The sequence below is a fragment of the Trichechus manatus genome, unplaced genomic scaffold (assembly GCF_000243295.1).
Source record: "Trichechus manatus latirostris isolate Lorelei unplaced genomic scaffold, TriManLat1.0 scaffold00002, whole genome shotgun sequence".
NCBI classification, from domain to species: Eukaryota; Metazoa; Chordata; class Mammalia; order Sirenia; family Trichechidae; genus Trichechus; species Trichechus manatus.
The window spans coordinates 29809926-29831260 of NW_004443938.1; positions in this window are offsets into that span (position 1 = coordinate 29809926).

A 21335-nucleotide genomic window follows, 5' to 3' on the forward strand; every position below is an offset into this window, starting at 1 on the left:
TTGGGCAAATCTCCTGCAAAAGACCTCTTTAAAGTGTTAAAAAGTAAAGAAGTCATTTTGAGGACTAAGGTGAGCCTGACCCAAGCCATGGTATTTTAAATCGCTTCATATGCATGTGAAAGCTGGGCAATAAATAAGGAAGACTGAAGAAGGATTGATGTCTTTGAATTATGGCATTGGCAAAAAATATTGAATATACCATGGATTTCCAGAAGACTAAACAAATCTATCTCGGAAGAAGTACACCCAGAATGCTCCTTAGAAGCGAGGATGGTGAGACTTGGTCTCATGTACTTTGTACATCTTGTCAGGAGAGACCAGTCCCTGGAGAAGGACATCACGGTTGGTAAAGTAGAGGGTCAGAGAAAAAGAGGAAGATTCTTGAGGAGACGGATTGACACGGTGGCTGCAACAATGGGCTCAAGTGTAGTAATGATTGTGAGGATGAGGCAGGACCGGGCAATGTGTTGTTCTGTTGTACATAGGGTCACTAGAGGTTGGAACTGACTCTGCGTAGCAACTGACTGGACAGCACCTAACAAAACAACAACATTATCAATGCTAGAAATTCTAAATTTGAAAGGGTCCGACTGATCATTGTTGCATACGAGGAAGGTGTAATAAAGCAAGCATGAATCTTTGCTAAACTGTCATTCAGGTCTTGAGAAAGGATGGATTAAATAACCTATTAAGTTATTATCAGATTAGGCTTTAAAAAATGGGCTCAGATTATCTTTTCCTTCCCATAATCAATAGCAGTTACCCCAGAACTTTATCTCATTGAAGTTCCTAACTCCATCCCTGTTCCCCTCACTCTTACTGTTGCTTTTCTTTCCTGAGAAATGTTGGCCAACAGTATATAATATTTTCAGTTTTGTTAATATCCACAGCAGGACTCCTCTAGGGGCTACCCACCACTCTGATGAAAGTTACCACCCTTCTGACTTTCTTTCCCAAGGAAAAATTTCCAAGGCTAGCTATTGTACAAATTGCATATAAGACTATGATGTTTTTTAAAATTAATATGACAATAAACTCATAAAGTGTCATTTTAATGGAAGTTCAAAAGGAGATTCAGTGACTTTGTTGATGGTGTTATATTCAGCACACAGCCTAGAATACAGTAAATATTCAATGATTGTTTTCTGAAACAAATTGGAGTAAGATGGAGGATGGATTTCTGGCTCAGAGTATTGCCTAAAGGGAAAGACAGGCTTCATATCACAGCCTCCTCCTTTAAGTTTGATCTCCAGCAGGTTTGGGGATCTGTGGTGTTGCTCTCCATGGATGCTGCCACCTAGCCTCTGCACTTGTGCAAATTTATTTTTGGGGGGTGTCCTTAGAGAATCTAAGATGCAATCATCCTTACAGTAAAATGAAAGGTTAAGCGGTAATTACCGCATCTTAATCACTTCAAGTATCTCATAAGAACGCTTCAACTTTCAAACTCGAATAAATATTTGTCGCTTTAGACATACACTTGACATACTTCCCCAGGCATATTGGAAAAGTAGTGAGCAATTATAGTTTGTTGAATGAATTAGAGAAAAAGTCTGTTTTTGAGAAATGAACTAAGACCAGAAATCATTATTCTGTATTATAACCAACCAGCTGAGTAATGGAATTTGATTGAATGCCCAGGGTGCAGACAAAAGAAAAAACAGATGGTCCAATTGACCCAAGAGAGGAGATTTGTTAGGTTAAGTGGGGTGAAGCACATGAGGTTTCTGACACTAATGCAGAGAAAATGTTGATTCACGCTGGATAGGGAGGTAAACAAAACCAAAAGAACTAATATGGAAAACTCAAGGCACTGAAGTGACATCACACTATCCAAGAGAAGATTCGGTCAGAAAGGTGAATGGACAGGACACTGGAATGTTCTACATACTAGGCATCATGCTTTTTACTGTCAGAATTAAATGTTTTAGAATGGAAGAGTTCAGAAAATGAATTAAGGGCAAATGTGGCTATGTGTTGCTTGATGAAGTGAAAGTATCAAAGTCGGGTAAGATTTATTTGAACTTTCCTTGAGGTTCCTGTCTGCACCACAGTTAAAGGGTTAAAGGATGGAGACACATCTCTCTGTGACTCTAGTCCATCTCAAGTCATCCTAAACAAGATGCCTGAAAGTCACAAAAAAAGAGACTGTCCTAGACTCAGTACTCATGTTCTCATGGTACCTCATATAGGAATGTGCCCATTTGTGCTGGGCTCTGAAATAACTGCTCTCAGCCAGTTCATCCTGGTCTGTACTCCCTGGACCTTGCTGATCTTGGAAGATGCCAACAGGCTTGTGGTTTTGGAATGTAGGACAGCTTTAGTCTCTCTTAACTCTTATATGCTGAACCCAACCTTACTATTTAGAAACAACTTACCAACTTCCTCCTCCCATGTTACAAATATCTGATATTTTGGCTTTGACTCTTCTCTCTGGACTTTTGGTATTTTTTCTCCCTTCCCTACAATGGATGACCTCATAGCTATAGTCCCCTACCCTTACAGAATTTTAATGTCTGTCAGACTCTTTGGTTTAGCTAGACAGTAGGTCCTCCTTTGAGTTGACTCCATTTAATTGTTTTCCAAAATCTGGGATAGTATCTCTCAGGGATCTATTCCAAAAGTATCGACTCTTTTCACTCTTAATTGGAAAAGGTCTAAGAAATGACTCTGCACTTACGGTATCTGATTTCATCTTATTTATAATTTACCTCAGACTAGCCTAAAGGAAAGTATCAATCTATAATTGTGGCAACTGCGACACTACTTCACACTACAAGTAGGGTGAATCTTTCAGGGCAGAAGGATTTTTCCTTGTGTCTTCAAATCATACCAGCGGTGAATTCCATGGGTAAGAGTAAGCCACATATGCCTCACCCTCCACTATTTCAGAGCAAGACCAGATTAGCCTAGATAAAGAATTTCCCATTGCCGTCAGATGGAGTCTGACTCATGGCAATTCCATGTGTGTCAGAGTAGAACTGTGCTCCATAGGGTTTTTAATGACTTTTTTTTTTTCTTCTTTTTCCAGGAAGTAGATTGTCGGGACTTTCTTCTGAGGCACCTCTGAATAGACTCCAACTTCCAACCTGTTAGCAATCAAGTACTTAACTGTTTGCACCACCGAGGGACAACAAAGAATAAGTCTGACAGATGATATTCCTTATAAAATACAGTAACTCAGAATGTCTAACAAGAAGCTCATGCATGATTTCTCTTTCTTTGAAAATGCTGCTTAATCTGGTTGACCTTTCCTGGAACACAGGGATGAAGCATGTCAGGCAGTGAAAAATCTCTGAAAATTTTTAACATGTGTGCTCCCCTCCTAATAGGATACTTGGGTGTATCAAAATGGGGAGCAAGGACACTCTGCTGTCAGAGAGAGACACTGACTTTGCAACAAAGCTGGAGACCCTCAACAGGCACTCAGGAACCCAGAGTTAGCAGCTCTTAACTGTTATCATAAAAGACAGCTGGTCTAGTGAAGTGAGAAGCATTTTGTTCTTTAAGCAAAAAGCTTCAGGGCATGGAGATTTGGGAACCTGTGAGGTTACTTTGCATATTCAGAATTAGTTGCTTTACTTTCTCCGGAATTAATTTTCTATTCTGTGATAAGTGTGTTTGTCTTGAATTTGTCTTTTTCTTTTTTAAGCCTTTTTGTTTTATTGTTAGGTACTGATTTAAAATTATTTTTGTCTAAACCACATAAAAGTCTTTAATTCTTCAACTTTTCCTACTGCTGAGAGAAAATGCTTCAGATTTACGGGCATTTACCCTAAGTCCACAGATTTTCTTCAGACAGACACATTTATTGGAAACTGATTTTCAAGGATGAAACTCAATTCTCTGACCCTATGCATCAGAAAATGCACAATCATCAACTTAGCAGGAATCCTAACACTCGCATTGTTGTTGGTAGTTGCCATCAAGTCAGCTCAACTCATGGCGACCTTGTGTATAATAGAATGAAATGTTTCCTGGTTTTGTACCATCTACATGATTAAAAAGCAAAGATGTCACTCTAAGGACTAAGGTGCACCTGACCCAAGTCACAGTATTTTTAATCTCATATGCATTCAAATACTGGACAATGAATAAGGAAGACTGAAGAAAAATTGATGCCTTTGAATTATTATTATCAATATTTGAATATTGATTATACCATGGACTGCCAGAAAAAAGAACAAATCTGCCTTGGAAGAAGTACAGACAGAATGGTCATTAGAAGCAAGGATGGCAAGACTTCGTCTCACATACTTTGGACATGTTATCAGGAGGGACCAGTCCCTGGAGAAGGACATCATGCTTGGTAAAGTAGAGGGTCAGAGAAAAAGAGGAAGACCTTCAACGAGATGGATTGACACAGCGGCTGCAACAATGGGCTCAAGCATAACAATAATCATGAGGATGGGGCAGGACCAGATAGTGTTTTGTTCTGTTGTGCATGGGGTTGCTGTGAGTCGGAACAGACTCGACAGCACCTAACAACATAACAAAACATGATTTTTGTTTGGTATGTTTGAGTCCTTTGTTGTGGCTATTGTGTCAACACATCTCATTGAGAATTTCCCTTGTTTTCATTGTGCTTGTACTTTAATCAAAGTTAATGTTGTCTAGCAATTGGTCTTTCTTGATGCCTGTCCAAAGTAAATGAGTAGAAGTCTCACCATCCTCACTTCTAAGGAACATTCTGGTAGTATTTCTTCTAAGACTGATTTATTTGTTCTTTTGGCAGTCCACAGTATATTCAATATTCCTTGCCAACACCACAGTTCAAATGTATCAATTCTTTGGGCCTTCCTTTTTCATTATCCAACTTTCTCATGCATATGAGGCAATTGAAATGACCACGGCTTAGGTGAGACGCACATACACAAATTCTTTGCATTTTAGAACTTTAAAGAGGTCTTTTGCAGTAGATATGCCCAATGCAATATGTCATTTGATTTCTTGACTGATACTTCCATGGACATTGATTGTTGATCCAAGTAGAATGAAATCTTTGACAACTTCAATTTTTTCTCTGTTGTGAGGATTTTTGTTTTCTTCACGTTCAGATGTAACCCATACTGAAGGCTGTAGTCTTTCACCTTCATGAGTAAGTGCTTCAAGTCATCTTTATTTTCAGCAAACGCAGTTGTGTCATCTGGATATCACAGGTTGTTTATGAATCTTCCTCCAATCCTAATGCTGGGTTCTTCATATAGTACAACTTCTCAGATTATTTCTTCAGCATACAGATTGAATAAGTAAGGTGAAATGATACAACCTGGCCACACCCCTTTTCCCATTTTGAACCACCCAGTATCCCCTTGTTTTGTTTGAATGACTGCCTCTTGATCCATGTACATGTTCCACATGAGCACAATTAAGTGTTCTGGAATTCCCAATGTTGTCCATAATCTGTTACGATCCACAGAGTTGAATGCCTTTGTGTAGTCGATAAAACACTGGTAAACAACTTTCTGCTTTCGACCAAAATCTGACATAGATACAGTATTTCTCTAGGCCAGCTTCAGTCAAAGAGGCTTCAGCAAAACACTAGCCCCTACAGATACCCCACAAAAAAGTATTCACTGTAAAGTCAATTTGGGAAACAGTTGGGAAATTAACTCTGGGAAAACTAGTTTGTCAATATGATAAATACTGACTTTTAAAAAAAAAAATCACAATATGCATTAATAAATTAAAGGCTCTGAAAAATCCTATAACAATTAAGTTTTTTTACATTTTTTTTTTAACCTAGAGTCTGCCAAACTTATTTGAACACGGATTCCTATTTTGGATTTTTTCCCCCTGTCTTTTGCATAACACCTATTCACCTTCTGTGGTTGGATTAAACTTAACAATTAGAGAACTATGAGACCTAGATTCAATAGTTTTAACCCCTGTAGAATTGTTTTTACTGAGCTGCATTTTGGCTTTTGTCCACCTGCCTACACTGAGGGGTGTCCTTAGGAGGTTGTCTGGGAAAACTCTTCATTGAATTAATCGAAAGTCTGCTGTTGAGGAGATGTTTGCTACAGTTTAGGTTTCTCTTCATGAAGACTCAGTGGAGCAATTTTTCCCATGTGTCAGTATCAGGAAAACTATGATTCTCCTGAGTCACAAGTATGCTTTTATTTTATGGACACCATGCATATTTTCCCCTCCTCTTCGTGCTGGCAGATAGAAAGTCCAAATTTTGAGCCACCTGTACCGAGACTCCCAGCATGCACTTTATGTACTAACTTCTTTCTTGACTTAGTTTATATATATATACATATATATATATATATTCCTAACATCGTCATTTATTTGGTTATTATAAAGTTTTTCTTTTCTAGTGCATGGGTTTTATAGACTGGTATACATTGCTATTGCAATAGGGATGAAGTAGAAAATCATTGCTTAAAATTTCCATTCAGTGTTTGAATAAATAAGATAATCAGGCTATATTTGAATTTAACATATTTATAATCATCAACTGTATTAATTTCCTAGAGCTGACCACAAAATACTACACTGGGTGGTTTATAAGAATAGAAATTCATTGTTTCACAATTCTGGCAGCTAGGAGTCCAAGATTAGGGTATTGGCCATATTGATTCCTTCTGAGGGCTCTGAGAGAGAATCTATTCCATGACTCTCTTCTAGCTTCTGGTGGCTCCAGGCGTTCCTTGGTTTGCAGCTATAGCATCACATAGCGTCCTTGGTCCGTCTCTCTATCTCACCATTTCTGTGTATCTTTTCATCTTTTATAAGGACATCAGTCATATAGGCTTAAGAGCCACCCTACTGCAGTATGACCTCATGTTAACATAACTGATAACATATTCAAAGACCCTATTTTCAAACTGGGTTACATTCATAGGCACAGAGGTTAGGATCTCAACACATCTTTTGGGAGAACACAATTCAATCCATAAAAACAACATAGTAACTTCTTTGAAGAGTATTAAATTCAGAAAAATACTGATCCTAGTTTAAAATTGAAAAATATATTTATAAATTCACAAGTAAGATACAGCATGATAAGACTGAGGTCTAGACTAAACTCAAAACACTTGCATCCTAATCCTCATCTCTGTTTAATTTATTCATTAAAGAAACTTCTATTGCTCATCTACTCTTTCCTTTGTTCCAAAATCTCTGCTAAAGGTAGAAGATACAATGATCCATAAGGCATTCTCACCATCTAAGCAAGTTGTTGAACTATTTTGGAGACTTCATTGTTTTTTACTACTATAATTTCTATCAAGGTGTTATATGAACACAGCTAAATTATGAAATATTTCAGAAGGGCTAGCACATCTCTTCCCTATATCTTATCCCTCTCCATAGAAGAACCACATTTAAGGATTTCTGACTTGTTGGTTATTCTGATGATTACCTTCTTTTCTTTAAGTATCGTGTCTCCATTTTTCTTTCTTGATCTGTCAATTTATCTATGGATTCTCTGCTATGGTAAGTAAGGATCCAGCTCTCTTACTCTATTTTTAAACTTTATTTCCCCTCTTCTAATACTGGTATTTCACTATTTTAAAATACATTAAATTAAATTATTCATTTGGATTGCAGATAACAGAGTTTAGTTATTCATGCTTCTCTTTTCAGAGCTCAGTGTAATCAGTTTTTCAATATGACTACTTTGATTCCTTTATTAGTTTCTGTAACTCTAAACAGTATCCACCACCCATCTGTCAGTTTGTCCTACTGTGGTTGCTTGTATGTTGCTATGATGCTGGAAGCTATGCCACTGGTGTTTCAATACCAGTGTGGTCACCTATACTGGACAGGTTTTAGCTGAGTGTTCAAACTAAGAGAGAGTAGGAAGGAAGGCCTGGTGATCTACTTTCAAAATTTAGCCAATGAAAACCTTTTGGATGGCAATAGAACACTGTCCTATACATTGCTGGAAGATGAGCCCCTCAGGTTGGAAGGCACTCAAAATATGACAGGGAAAGAGTTGCCTCTTTAGAGTCAACCTTAATGATACGTATGGAATAAAACCTTCAGGACTTTCATTTGTTGATGTGATGTGGCTCAAATCGAGAAGTAACAGCTGCAAATATCCATTAGTAAGCAGAATGTGGAATGTACAAAGTATGACTCAGGGAAAAATCAAAGTTGTCAAAAACGAACCGAAACACTTGAAGATCTATATCCTAGGTGTTGGAGAGCTAAAATGGACTGGTATTTGCTATTTTGAATCCAACAATCAGGTCTACTATGCAGGGAATGACAAATTGAAGAGGAATGGCATCCCATTCATCATCAAAAAGAACATTTCAAGATCTATCTTGAAGTACAATGCTGTCACTGATAGGTTAATATTTATACACCTGCAAGGAAGACTAGTTAATGAGATTATTATTTGAATTTATGCACCAAACACAAATATCAAAGACAAAGAAATTGAAAATTTTTATGAATTGCTGCAATCTGAGATGAATGAAGTGTGTAATCAAGACGCATTGATAATTACTGGTGATTGGAATGTGAAAGCTGAAATCAAAGAAGAAATGATGGTGGTTGGAAAATAGGACCTTAGTGACAGGAAGGATGCCAGAGATAACATGATAAAATTCTGCAAGACCAACAACTTATTCACTGGAAATCTTTTTTTTTTCCAATAACACAAGTGATGACTATACATATAGACTTTCTGGGTGGATTACACAGGAATCAAATCAACTACCTTTGTGAAAAGAGATGATAGAGAAGTTCAATGTTATCAGGCAAGACAAAGCCAGGGGTGACTGTAGAATGGACCATCAATTGCTCATATGCAAGGTCAAATTGAAACTGAAGAAAATCAAAGCAAGTTCAAGTAAGCCAACATACAACCTTGAATATATCTCACCTGGCTTTAGAAACCATCTTAAGAATAGATTTGATGTATTGAACACTAATGATCGAAGACCAGATGAGTTATGGGATGATATCAAGGACATCAAACATGAAGAAAGTATGATGTCATTAAAACAATAGGAAAGAAGGAAAAGACCAAAATGGATTTCAGAAGAGACTCTAAAACTTGTTCTTAAGCACAGAGTAGCTAAAGCAAACGGAGGAAATGATGAAGTAAAATAGCTGAACAGAAGATTGCAAAGCCAGCTCAAGAAGACAAGGTAAAGTATTGTAATGAAATATCCGCAACCTGGAGTTAGAAAACCGAAAGAGAAGAATACGATACGCATTTCTCAAGTTCAAAGAACTGAAGAGAAATTTTGATTGCAATATTGAAGGATTTGATGTCACTTTAAGAACTAAGGTGGGACTGACCCAAGCCAGGGTGTTTTCAATTGCTTCATACACATACAAAAGCTGGATGATGAATAAGGAAGACTGAAGAAGAAATGATGCCTTTGAATTATGGTGTTGGTGAAGAATATTAAATATCCCATGGACTGCCAGAAGAACGAACAAATATGTCTTGGAAGAAGTACAGCCAGAATGCTCTTTAGAAGGAAGGATGGAGAGACTACTTCTCACATACTTTGGAAATGTTATCAGAGGGACTAGTCCCTGGAGAAGGACGTCTTGCTTAGAAAGGTAGAGGGTCAGCGGAGAAGAGGAAGACCCACAATGAGATGGATTGAACACGGTGACTGCAACAACGGGCTCAAACATACCAACAATTGTGAGGATGGTGCAGGATCAAGCAGTGTTTTGTTCTGTGGTACATAGGCCTGGAACCAACTTAACAACACCTAACAACAACAGTTTTATCTGTTTCTCTTTACTTTTTAAGAAGAGTCTACTAGAAAAGTAAAAGTTACGTATGTGTCTTGCATTATATTTGTATTGGACAGTGCCTTTCCAGAACATTTGCAAAGTAATTTACAAATACCTGTTCTACTCCTAAAACAGTCATTATGTCATTAGTATTTAAAGAACAGAAAATATGTGACAATAGAATAGAGACAAACCTTAACTGATGACTTGAGTCGAATACTAGTTACGGGACAAAATAGATGTTATTTCCCTAGGAAGTTTCTTACAGTGACTTTTGCAAAACTTTGCCATCCTTCTCTACACTCTGAATGGCTTCCTTGTCATTTTTGGCAGGTGATTTTTTTTTTCCTAGTCCTGTATTTTCTCCTGTCTGTTTTAACTTGAATATTCTTCCGAGATAATGATTCTCAAAGTGTAGTCTCTGTTCAAATAGCAAGTATCAAAATTACCTGGAAATTCTAATGCATTAATGATTCAGACACTCTTCAGGTGGGTTGAGAAGAGCTCCCGATAATTCTGATGAATTATAATGCTTAAGAACCGCTGCTCCAGAAACTCATATTTAACACACTAAAACATTGTCTTAAAGGTCATCCACAAACTCCTCTTCCTGGATTTCTTATTTTTATTAGTTTTTCTCATTTTCACCAAGGTGCAAAACATCAGTATCATTTTTGATTCATCCTTCCTTCTCAACCTGCACATTCAATGAGTCATCAACTCCTACCAATGCTGACTTCCAAATGCCTTAGGTTAGAATGAATATTCCCTCATTCAGTGTTTCCAAAGATTGTTTATCTTTTTGCTGTCATTTGTGCTATGTTCTGCTCAAACTGAACTACTTTTTACCCCAGTGCTCTACTTTGATCAAGTTCTTCCCACCAATTAGGAAGTGCTCTTCGCCTACGACTACCCAGTCTCCAACATCCCAGGAGCCAAATCTCACCTGTCCTTAAAAGTACAGTTTCAACCTTTGTCAACATGCAGCATTGCCCTGCTTGCCAAGTTAAACAAAATATCTGCCTCTTTTAAACTCTAATTATATGTCTATCTTTTTTATATTCTACCATGTTTATGAAGACTGGTGCCTTTGTTTTATCCTGCTACTAAATTATAAGTTTCTTGAGGGAAGGCTCAAGTCTTCTTATTTTGTTATCACCAGAGAAAAAGAAGACGGGAACTAACATTTTTTCATACATATTCCTGTCAAGGACTTTTGTACTTTCTTTTTTTTGGACCTTAATATTCTTCCCCTAATAGCCTCATGGCTCTTTTTTCTCGTTTCATTCAGGCCTCTTCTTAAATATTACCCTCTCAAGAAACCTTCTTCTCTTACCCTTTTGCTGTTAATTTTCTTCATACCACTTATTGCTACCTGAGACATATATGTATATATATAAATATAGGTATACTTTTAACTACTATGACTCTTACTAGAATGTAAGCTTTATGAGGATAGAAATACTGCTTTTTTTTTCTTTTTTGTTTAAATAACACTTTAGTGTGTTTTCAGTGAAAGCTTACACAGCAAATTAGGTTCCCATTTAACAATTACTACACAAATTGTTCAGTGACTTTGGTTACACTTTTCAGAATGTGTCAACATTCTCATTAATTCTGTTCTGGATGTTTCGTTTCCAGTAATCTGGTTTCCCTGTCTGCTTACTGTTTCATCTTTACTTTAGAGTAATTATTGACCATTTGATATCATATAGATAATTTTTTAAAGGTGTGCAGGACTCACAGATAATATTCTTTATTATACAAGACAATCTGTTATTTAGCTAAAAGTTGGTCTGTCTGTTTTCTTCTTTTATTAATCCTGCTGTGTTGCAAGTGCCTTGAACTATAATTATTTATTCATTGAATGAATGAAAGAATTGCTCATGTATCAAGTGCTGAGTTGGTCTCTTTACATGTTCTATCTTGTTTAATACTTATGACATTCCAAGGAGACAGACTTTTATAACCTCCATTTTACAGAGTGTAAACTGACACTCAGAGAAAGTAAATGATGTACTTAAAGTCATGGAATTAGTAAGAGGTAGAGCTTGAATTTGAAATAATGTCCTTCTGGTTCTTTGGCACAACACCATATTGTTTTGCTCTAAGTAGGTGCTCAGTAAATAAATGAGTGATACAATGAAATCCTTTTTTGCATCTCTCCATTAGTTTGTCTCTTTTCTCACTTCTATAAGCATAAAAACCTGTTGCATCAATTTCAACTCTGGCTGTGACCTTTTGGAAGAAATTCATCAGGCCTTTCTTTTGAGGTGCCTCTGGGTGTGTTTGAACCACCAACCTTTATGGTTAGTAGCCAAGAGCTTATCTGTTTGCACCACTAGGGACTCTTTCCATATGCCTAGTTCAGCCTTATCACCTCATGCCGCTAGTACTGCAATAGCCTAATGAATCTCTTGGCCTCCAATTATCCTCCATGCTGTACTCAATCAGATTAATCTTCCAGAAGTGTAAGTTTGTGTGTGACTTTAGTGCTCAGACTCTTCAACAGTGTCATATTGCCATGAGATGGTCTCCAGTCTTGAGCCAAAACCCTATGTGTACACTGTTTGGCCCCACCCTACACTCCTAAACTTACCAAATGCTTATCAGACTGGGGTGTTTTGGAATATTCGCTGCTCCTCAAACATGTCTTAGGCTTTCTCATGTCACTATCTTTGTTTGTTCCCTTCCCTTCATCCTAACCAGTTAATCAGTTGCCATTGAATTCATTCTGACTCATGGCTACCCCATGTGTTGTAGAGCAGAACTTTATTCCATAGTGTTTTCATGGTTGTGCCAAGTGCATTAACCATTTGCACCATCCAGGGACATCTTACCCCACCCAAATTTTTACTTCCTGAAAGCCATCTGCAAAGTCATTTCACAGCAAACCTATCTAATTGTTGTAATAGGAATGATTGCTTTCTTTACTTTTACCTCCCTTTTGATCCAATTACATAAGCGATAGAGAATGAAGTCCCCTGGGATGACCACAGGCTTTGGAGTCAGATCTGAGTTTAAAGCCAAACTCTGGCACTCTCTATATGTATGACCTGGGACAATATATTTAATTCCTGAGTCTCAATTGCTGCATCTGTAATGTACAGACAACTGTATCTACCTGCAAGCTTGGGAGAATAAATGAGATGACAGAAGTACATTGTGAAACACAGTATCTGACATGCTGCAGCACAGAGTAACTGATAACTATTACTATCATTACCACTATTATTTCATAAATATATATTATGTTTTGTTTCTTTCCCTTTCTCCTTATTAGCCTATAAATTCTCTGGGTGCAGTGACTTTGGCTAACTAATCTTTTCAGATGAAGAAGAGGTGTCCAGTAAGTACTTGCTGAATGCATGACCTCAGTATCTCATTTAGCCTGTCTGGATTACAGGTTCTTGATTTATAAAATAAGAAAATTAGACCTGATAGTTTGGGGGCAGAGGTTGGAGTATTCAGATTGTTCTCCTTTTAATGATGTATTTTTACTTCAGATCTTTACAGTATCCTCAGTGGTAAGCAGATGAGTGCCTCTTGGATTTGATGTGTACCCAATGCCCTAAATATACTCTCCTTCCTTTGTATAAAAATATGATATATATATTTTTTCTCCTTTCCATCTTGATTGAACACAGTTCTCCTTTCTGCCTTTCTGGATCCACGCCTCAATGTATTCTTATGGTAAATCAACTAGCTTTTTATAAACCTCTGAAATCCTGGCATCATTTGCTGTGGATTGTGCTGTACAGTGTTTCTGAGAAGTTATGTGACAATCGAGGTTCATTACAGCATTCTAAATTAGGTATCCAGAGTGTGAGAACAAAAACAAGAACAGGGCTAGAATTCTGTCTTTGCTGGATTTAAAACCCTGCAGGTGGCAGGCGAGCATGTGCTCCCCTCTCTGCTATGATTTTAGTGAACTTTCTGCCGGCTCCTGTGGATGCTGCATTCTGTCTAGTTGACTAATGATACATTCTCTTTTTTCTTGAGCCATCCTATGATTTCATCACATAAATGGTAGCTTGGTTTCTTTCCTTGAATACTTGAAGTTCTAGCTTTTATTTGGATTGTCTCAAACATCAGTAGAATGGGATGTGAGTCGTGATTTATTTGTCCTGTCTGAGGATAGGAAAGCAGAGGCATATTTCTGGTGAGAAAGAGGTTTTGCTTCTAGGAAAATAGATTGTTCTAAGATTAACTACAAGCATTGTCATTGCTTTAGAATGTCTCAAAGGATAGGGGCATTAACCCCAATGCCTATGTAGGTCAGCCAGGTACCAAAATTAGTTAAGGGAGCCGAGTGGAGAGTTTGCTAAAAGAAGCAGCTATGCCTGGCTTTGGACAATTGTTGCCATACTGAACCATAATGACCCAGTTTGTCAACTTCTGATTTTTCAAGAGAAAGTAGAAATTTGGATTGTAATATTATTCTTTTGATTTTCAAAGAGCTACAATGAATTAAGTTGAAAGCAACAAAAGCAACAGCATTTCAGGGCCAAGTAAAACTTGTCTGTGACTATTAGGTTACAATCTCTGGTCTATATATTCTAAAATTTTTTTTCTTTTTCTTTTTTTTAAAGTAAGTTATTAAACAAGATATTACCATTTTCTCTTATGTTTTCATGAAGAAATGCATTTCTCAGGACCATACTATAATAGACTGTTCTGCTAAGATATTTCCTTTAGAATTTAGATTCCTTTAAAATCTAAAAGGCAATAAAACTGGCATCAGTTGTCTACTATGTACAAGATGAAACAGGAGCTACAAAGCTGTCTAAGACATTTACTCTCACTTTTTCTCAAGGAATTCATTAGTTAGGAGAAATAGAAGTGCTATTCCTCCAAAACATGACAAATGTAATCATCGAGGAAGTATTTGCATAACTATAAACATTTTTAGGAATTCAAAAAGGGGTGTGGAAGAGAAATACAAGGCTGTGTTGATCAGAGTAGACCTTATGAAGCAGAAAGCATGGATTAGGCATGAATAAGAGAGTGGGAGAGAATTCCAAGTAGGTAGCTGTCATAGATTGAATTGTGTCCCCCCAAAATATCTGTCAACTTGGCTATGCCATGATTCCCGGTATTGTGTGGTTGTCCTCCATTTTGTGATTATAATTTTCCTATGTGCTGTAAATCCTGATCTCTGCCTGTGGTTAATGAGGCAAGATTAGATTATGTTAAAGAGGATTAGGATGGGATTGTAACACCTTTACCAAGGTCACATCCCAGATCCAATGTAAAGGGAGTTTCCACTTTTTATCTTACAAGAGATAAAAGGAAAGGGAAGTGAGCAGAGAGTGGAAGACCTCATACTACCAAGAAAGCAGCACTGGGAGCAGAGTATGTCCTTTGGACCCGAGGGTCCTGCACAGAGAAACTCCCAGTCTAGGGAAAGATTGATGACAAGGACGTTAGTCCAGAGCTGACTGAGAGAGAAAAGAAAGCCTTCCCCCAGAGCTGACACCCTGAATTTGGACTTGTAGACTACCAGACTGTAAGAGAATAATTTTCTCTTTGTTCAAGCCATCTATTTGTGGTATTTCTGTGATAGCAGCTCTAGGTAACTAAGACAGAATTTGGTACCAAGAGTGGGGTGCTGCTCCAACAGATAGCTAAAATGTGGAAGCAGTTTTGAATCTGTGAATGAATAAAGGACTCAGAAGGAAGTGAGGAGAACTGTTAACACTGGAGCAGGCACAGATGGTGAGAAGCAGCAGCAGCAGAGGACCAGCTGCAGCAGAGAACTGGCAGCAACAGAGGACTGGCAGCAGCAGAACCAGGAGACCAGTGCAAGATGGCACTGGAGCCAATCCACAGAGTGAGAGAGCTGAGTGCCTGTGCTCAGGAGGCTTTCTGGTGGAGTGAGGTGCCTATGGGAGCTAGGCTTGCCAACTCACCGAGCAAGAGAGCTGAGTGCCTTCCGGCCAAAGGTTACTCATGGAGGGGGGTACATCCAGGCACTTATTGGTGGAGCTACAGAGCTTTGGTACACTTGCCCCAGCAGGGCAGATGCAGACATGAGGCCTGAGGGGCCGAGGGGCCAAGAGGCCAAAGAACCAGGAAGCAGAAGATAAAGAGACAAAGAACACAGGAAGGTGAGCTGCCTCAGTCCCAAAAGGTATGGTCACGACCTCTAAGGTTTCAAAGGGTGGAGCCATGGCCTCTGGTATTTCTAAGGGTGGAGTCATCACTCAGATGGACTAGGAGAATGGTGCATCCAAAGCCGAGGGAGCAGAGCTGCTGTCCCAGTGGGCCTGGAAGGTGGACCTGAAGCCCAGAGCCAAGGGGCCTCCACTCAGAATACAGAGAGTGTGGTGAACACCTAGAGTCTGGAGGGCAGAGCCATTGTGTAAATTGTCTCAGAAGAGAACAGAGGATTGTTTTCAAAGCCTTGAGAGCTAATGTAATGTATTCTGCTTACTTGCTTGGTGCCTGTTATTCCTTCTTTCCCTCCAGTTTCTCCCATTTATAATTGAAATGTCTAGCTTGTGCCTGTTCTCCCATTGTACCTTTGGAAACAGATAACTTGTAGTCTAGATTTCACAGGTAAAGAGAAATTTTCAGATTTTGGACATCGAGTTAAGACTTTTCCTATGATATGATGGGGTGAATGTATTTTACATGTGGCAAGGACATGAATTTTGGGGGGCCAATGGGTGGAATGTCATAGATTGAATTGTGTCCCCCAAAATTATCTGTCATCTTGGCTATCCATGATTCCCAGTATTGTGTGGTTTGAGGAGATGTGTACAGGTGCCAAGCTGACAAGGGCTGGACTGTGATGGTTAAGATTCTATGTCAACTTGGCTGGGCCATGATGCTCAGTGTTTATATGTGATCACCCCCATGATGGGATCTTCTGTGAGTAATCAGTTGAAGGGGAGTTTCCTTGAGCATGTGGCCTGCATCCAAATATAAGTGGACGTTCTGGCTTTGCCCTCTCTGGATCCTGTAGCTGCCTCCTGTTCATCTGACCTCTGGTTCTTGGGACTTGAGCTAGCAGCTTTCCTGCCAATCTTGGGATTCATTAATCTTCACAGCCTGTAAGCAAGAGCCCTGCTCTCTGACTTGCTGATCTTGAGTTTACCAGCCCCTGTGGCTATGTGAATCAAGAGAAGTCTCTATCCTCATCCTCAGACTTAGGATGTTCCATCCTCCACAATCATGTGGGCAGTTTCCTTGATATAAATCTCTCTATATATACATATACATTTATACGCTTTACTGGTTACACTTCTCTAAAGAATGCAGCCTAAAACAGGAGCAAAACTGCATATAACTGTGAGTGTGATGGTTAAGGTTGGGTGTCAACTTGGCTGGGCCATGATTCTCAGTGGTTTGGCAGTTATTTAATGATGTAGTTTGGCTGTCATGTAATGATGTAATTTGGCAGTTATATAATGGGTGATTATCCTCCATTTTGTGATATAATGTGATCACCTCCATGATGTGATCTGACTTGATCAGCCAATCAGTTGTAAAGAGAGTTTCCTCATAGGTGTGGCCTGCATCCAATGTATATGGAGTTCTGGCAAACTTGTTGGCTTTTGCTCACTCTGAATCTTGCATCCCATTCATTATCATCTGACCTCTCGTTCTTGGGACGTGCGCTAGCGGCCTGCCGTATTACCTGCTGATCTTGGCATGCCCTCAGACTCTGTAGCCTGTGAGCCAGCAGCCTGCCATCTTACCTGCCAATCTTGAATTTGGTCAGCCTCCACAGCCCATGAACCAGCAGCTTGCCATCTTACCTGCCAATCTTGAATGTGGTCAGCCTCCACAGCCTATGAGCCAGCAGTCTGCTGTCTGACCTGCCAATCAAGGGTTCATCAGCGCTTGCAGCTATATGAGTCAGGAGAAGCCTGCAGCCTAATGCCTGACCCGTGGACTTGGGACTTGCTAGCCCCTATAACTGTGTGAGCCATTTCCTTGGGATATCTCTCTCTCTCTCTAAGTATATATACATATATATATATATATATATATATACACGCTTCATTGGTTTTGCTTCTCTAGAGAACCCAGTCTAAGACAGCGATAAGTAAGAAAAATATTGAAGTTGTCAAAGATTTCATTTTACTTGGATCCACAATCAATCAATATCCATAGAAACAGCAGTCAAGGAATAAAATGACAGTGCATTGGGCAAATCTGCTGCAAAAGACCTCTTTAAAGTGTTAAAAAGCAAAGATGTCACTTTGAGTACTAGGGTGTGCCCAATCCAAGCCATGGTATTTTCAATCGCCTCATATGCATGTGAAAGCTGGACAATGCATAAGGAAGATCAAAAAAGAATTGATGCCTTTGAATTATGGTGTTGATGAAGAATATTGAATATACCATGGACAGCCAGAGGAACAAACAAATCTGTCTTGGAGGAGGTAGAGCCAGAATGCTCATCAGACGCAAGGATGACGAGACTTTGTCTCATGTACTTCGTACATGTTATCAGGAGGGACCAGTTTCTAGAGAAGTACATCATGCTTGATAAGTAGAGGATCAACAGAAAAGAAGAAGACCCTCAAGGAGATGGATTGACACAGTGGCTGCAACAATGGGCTCAAACACAGCAACTATTGTGAGGACAATGCAGGGCCAGGCAATGTTTCATTCTGCTGTACATAACGTTGATATGAGTTGGAACTGACTCTATGGCACCTAACAACAACAACAAGTGAGAAAACCAGTCCATCAGGAGCTAAAGGTTTATGCTGAGGAGTAAGGTAGTGAAAATTTGCTTTCCAAATCTGAAAACATACTTTTGAACAAACTTCATATATGAGGCCCTATAATTTGGACTTTTAAGCCCTGGCTATGAAGATGTACACATTAGGCTGTCTAATACTTCAATCTGAATTAATTCTGTTTGTTTTGATTCTACGTTAACCAACCAATCCTCTGATTTTCACTTGACCTGCTTGTAAGCTTGTCCCACTAGGTCACAGATACTATTGATCTTATTGTCGGGAGCCAGCTGATTTTACTCCAAGAATGTTGATGTGTGGAATATGTGTGAGTGTGTGTGCATGCATAAATAATGGTATACATGTATATGAGTATATATATATATATATACACATATATATACATATATATGTGTATATATATATTATATATATACATATATATGAGTACATATACATGTATACTATTATTTTGTATATATATTGAGCCCTGGTGACACAACAGTTAAGAGTTCAGCTGCTACCCAAAAGGTTAGTGGTTTGAACTTACTCAGTGACTTCTAGGGAGAAAAACCTGGCTATTTGCTCTCATAAAGATTACAGCCTAGAAAACTCATAGGAAGGTTCTACTCCGTCACATGTGGTCTCTATGAGTTAGCATAGACTCAACAGCATCTAACAACAGCAACATATACACATTTAATGATAAATTTTTGTCGAGGGATTATTTTCCAGATAGAAATCTATTAATTTAATTTAATTTATTGTTTAATTCTCTGGAGAAGCCAGTTGAAGCATTTTGAATTCTTATCGTTTTCCATTTTTATCTTACCGAAATTATTTTCAGTGGGATCATTTAATTTTACTGTGGATTTGGTTTGATCACTTTTGGCATCCACATGAAGTTTTATCAGATATAAATTTGTCCATTTAGAGTTTTCTCTTTTTTGCTTTTTATTGTTACCAAGTCTAATTTTCTGTGATCACAAATCACTGTTCTAAATTTTGTTAAGATGTTTCTACAAATATTTTGACAATAATAAAATTTAACATGGGCCAGTCTAGCTGTTTTTATTTTATGTTATTTCTATTCTATTAAAAATATTCTATTAAATTTAATAGCATTTATTATGGACAAGAGACAGTAGGTTGTTAATTTCTTAGTAGGTCTATGAGAAAATGGTGAGCAGTTCCCTCTAGACATTTTGCTGTTAGAACTTTTTTTTAAAGAATTTTAAAATTCTATTATTATTTTTTTCCAGGATCTTCTGGACATATTATATACCATGTATGCACTGTCCTTGATACTGGGAAACAAAGAAAAAACAATGGTGTCAAAGTAGTGGGGTCCAAGGTTACTGCTCCATACCCAGCCCCCTTAGACTTCCTGGTGATGTTCTAATTTTATCTGATTGTCTTTTGAGCTTGGGTTACTCAATATTTATTGAGGACTGACTATGGGTCAGACATAACATTTTGCAAATACAGTGGTGAGTATGTTCCTATTGGCTCTGTGCTTATAAAACTCAGTTCAGTGGAGGAGACAACACAACAATTAATTACCATAGTATATGATGAATATTGTGGTGTTGGCAAAGAATAGTGAATATACCATGGACTTTCAGAAGAACAAACAAATCATTGTTGGAGGAACTACAGCCAGAATGCTCCTTAGAAGCAAGAATGGTGAGACTTTGTTTTGCTCTCTTTGAACACATTACCAGGAAAGACTGCTAGAAAAGGACATCATCGTTGATAAAGTAGAATATCAGTGAAAATAAGGGAAACCCTGCATGTGATGGATTGAAACAATAGCTGCAACAATGAGCTCAAACACTGTGAGGATGGCACAGGACTGGGCAATGTTTCGTTCTGTTACATGTAAGGTCATCATGAGTCTGAGCCAACTCAGTGACAACTAACAACAACAACATGATGAATATTATAATAAAAAAATGTTGGGTGCAGTCGGAGTGCAAAAAGTAACCTAACCCAAGTGTCAGGAAGGCCTTGAAGGATGAACAACAGTTAACCAGATGAAAAGAAAGTGGAATGTTGTGTAAGGCAACAGTAGTCCAGAAAGTTCTCTCAGTAAAGCACAGAGTGGCACAAGAGTGTGTTAAGAGATAAGAATGAGAGAGAGGGCGAGATCAGATCATACAGGGTTTTGTGAGCTATGTTAGAGTTTGAACTTCATATGAAACATACTGGGAAGCCATTAATATTTTGACTCCTAGGCTATGGAATGGATTCTTGAGTGTTCATTATAAAGGTCTCTATATATTCTTGTACATTTGGGATATTCTAACTTTAAAAGTCCTGATGGTCAGCCTTTCCCTCTTACTTGGTCTTATGGATTGAATTGTGTCCCCCAAAATACGTGTTAAAAGCCTAACTCTTGATGTTCCAGCAAGATGGCGCTCTAGGCAGAAGCACCATGCCGTCCCTCCACAGCAAGGATCCGAACAACTAAGCCAAACAGAGAATACAACAATCCTGAAAACCTAGAACATCAAATGAAGAGATAAAGAACTCAGCCGAGCACCTAATGGAGTGAGAATACTGACAGAGAACGGAGAGCGAGGAGAGATTCATGCAGAGGTCCCCAACCAGCTAACGCAGCACGGATCCACCATCTTGGACTCCTATTAGAGACCAGCAAATGGGGGTACGAGAAAGCAGCCTCATGGAGTGTCCAGTGGGACACAAAACAGCCAGGACGAAACAAACAAATCTACAATCAATAAACGAGAGAAATAACTACTGAATGCCCCCAAAACAGCAAACAACATCAAAACATTTACAAAAACAGGAAAGGATGGTTCCAGTAGGCGTCCAAATTAAAATACCAGATGACTCTCCTGTGGAAGAAAATGCACTAGAAGTACCTGATAGGGAATTCAAATCTCTAATACT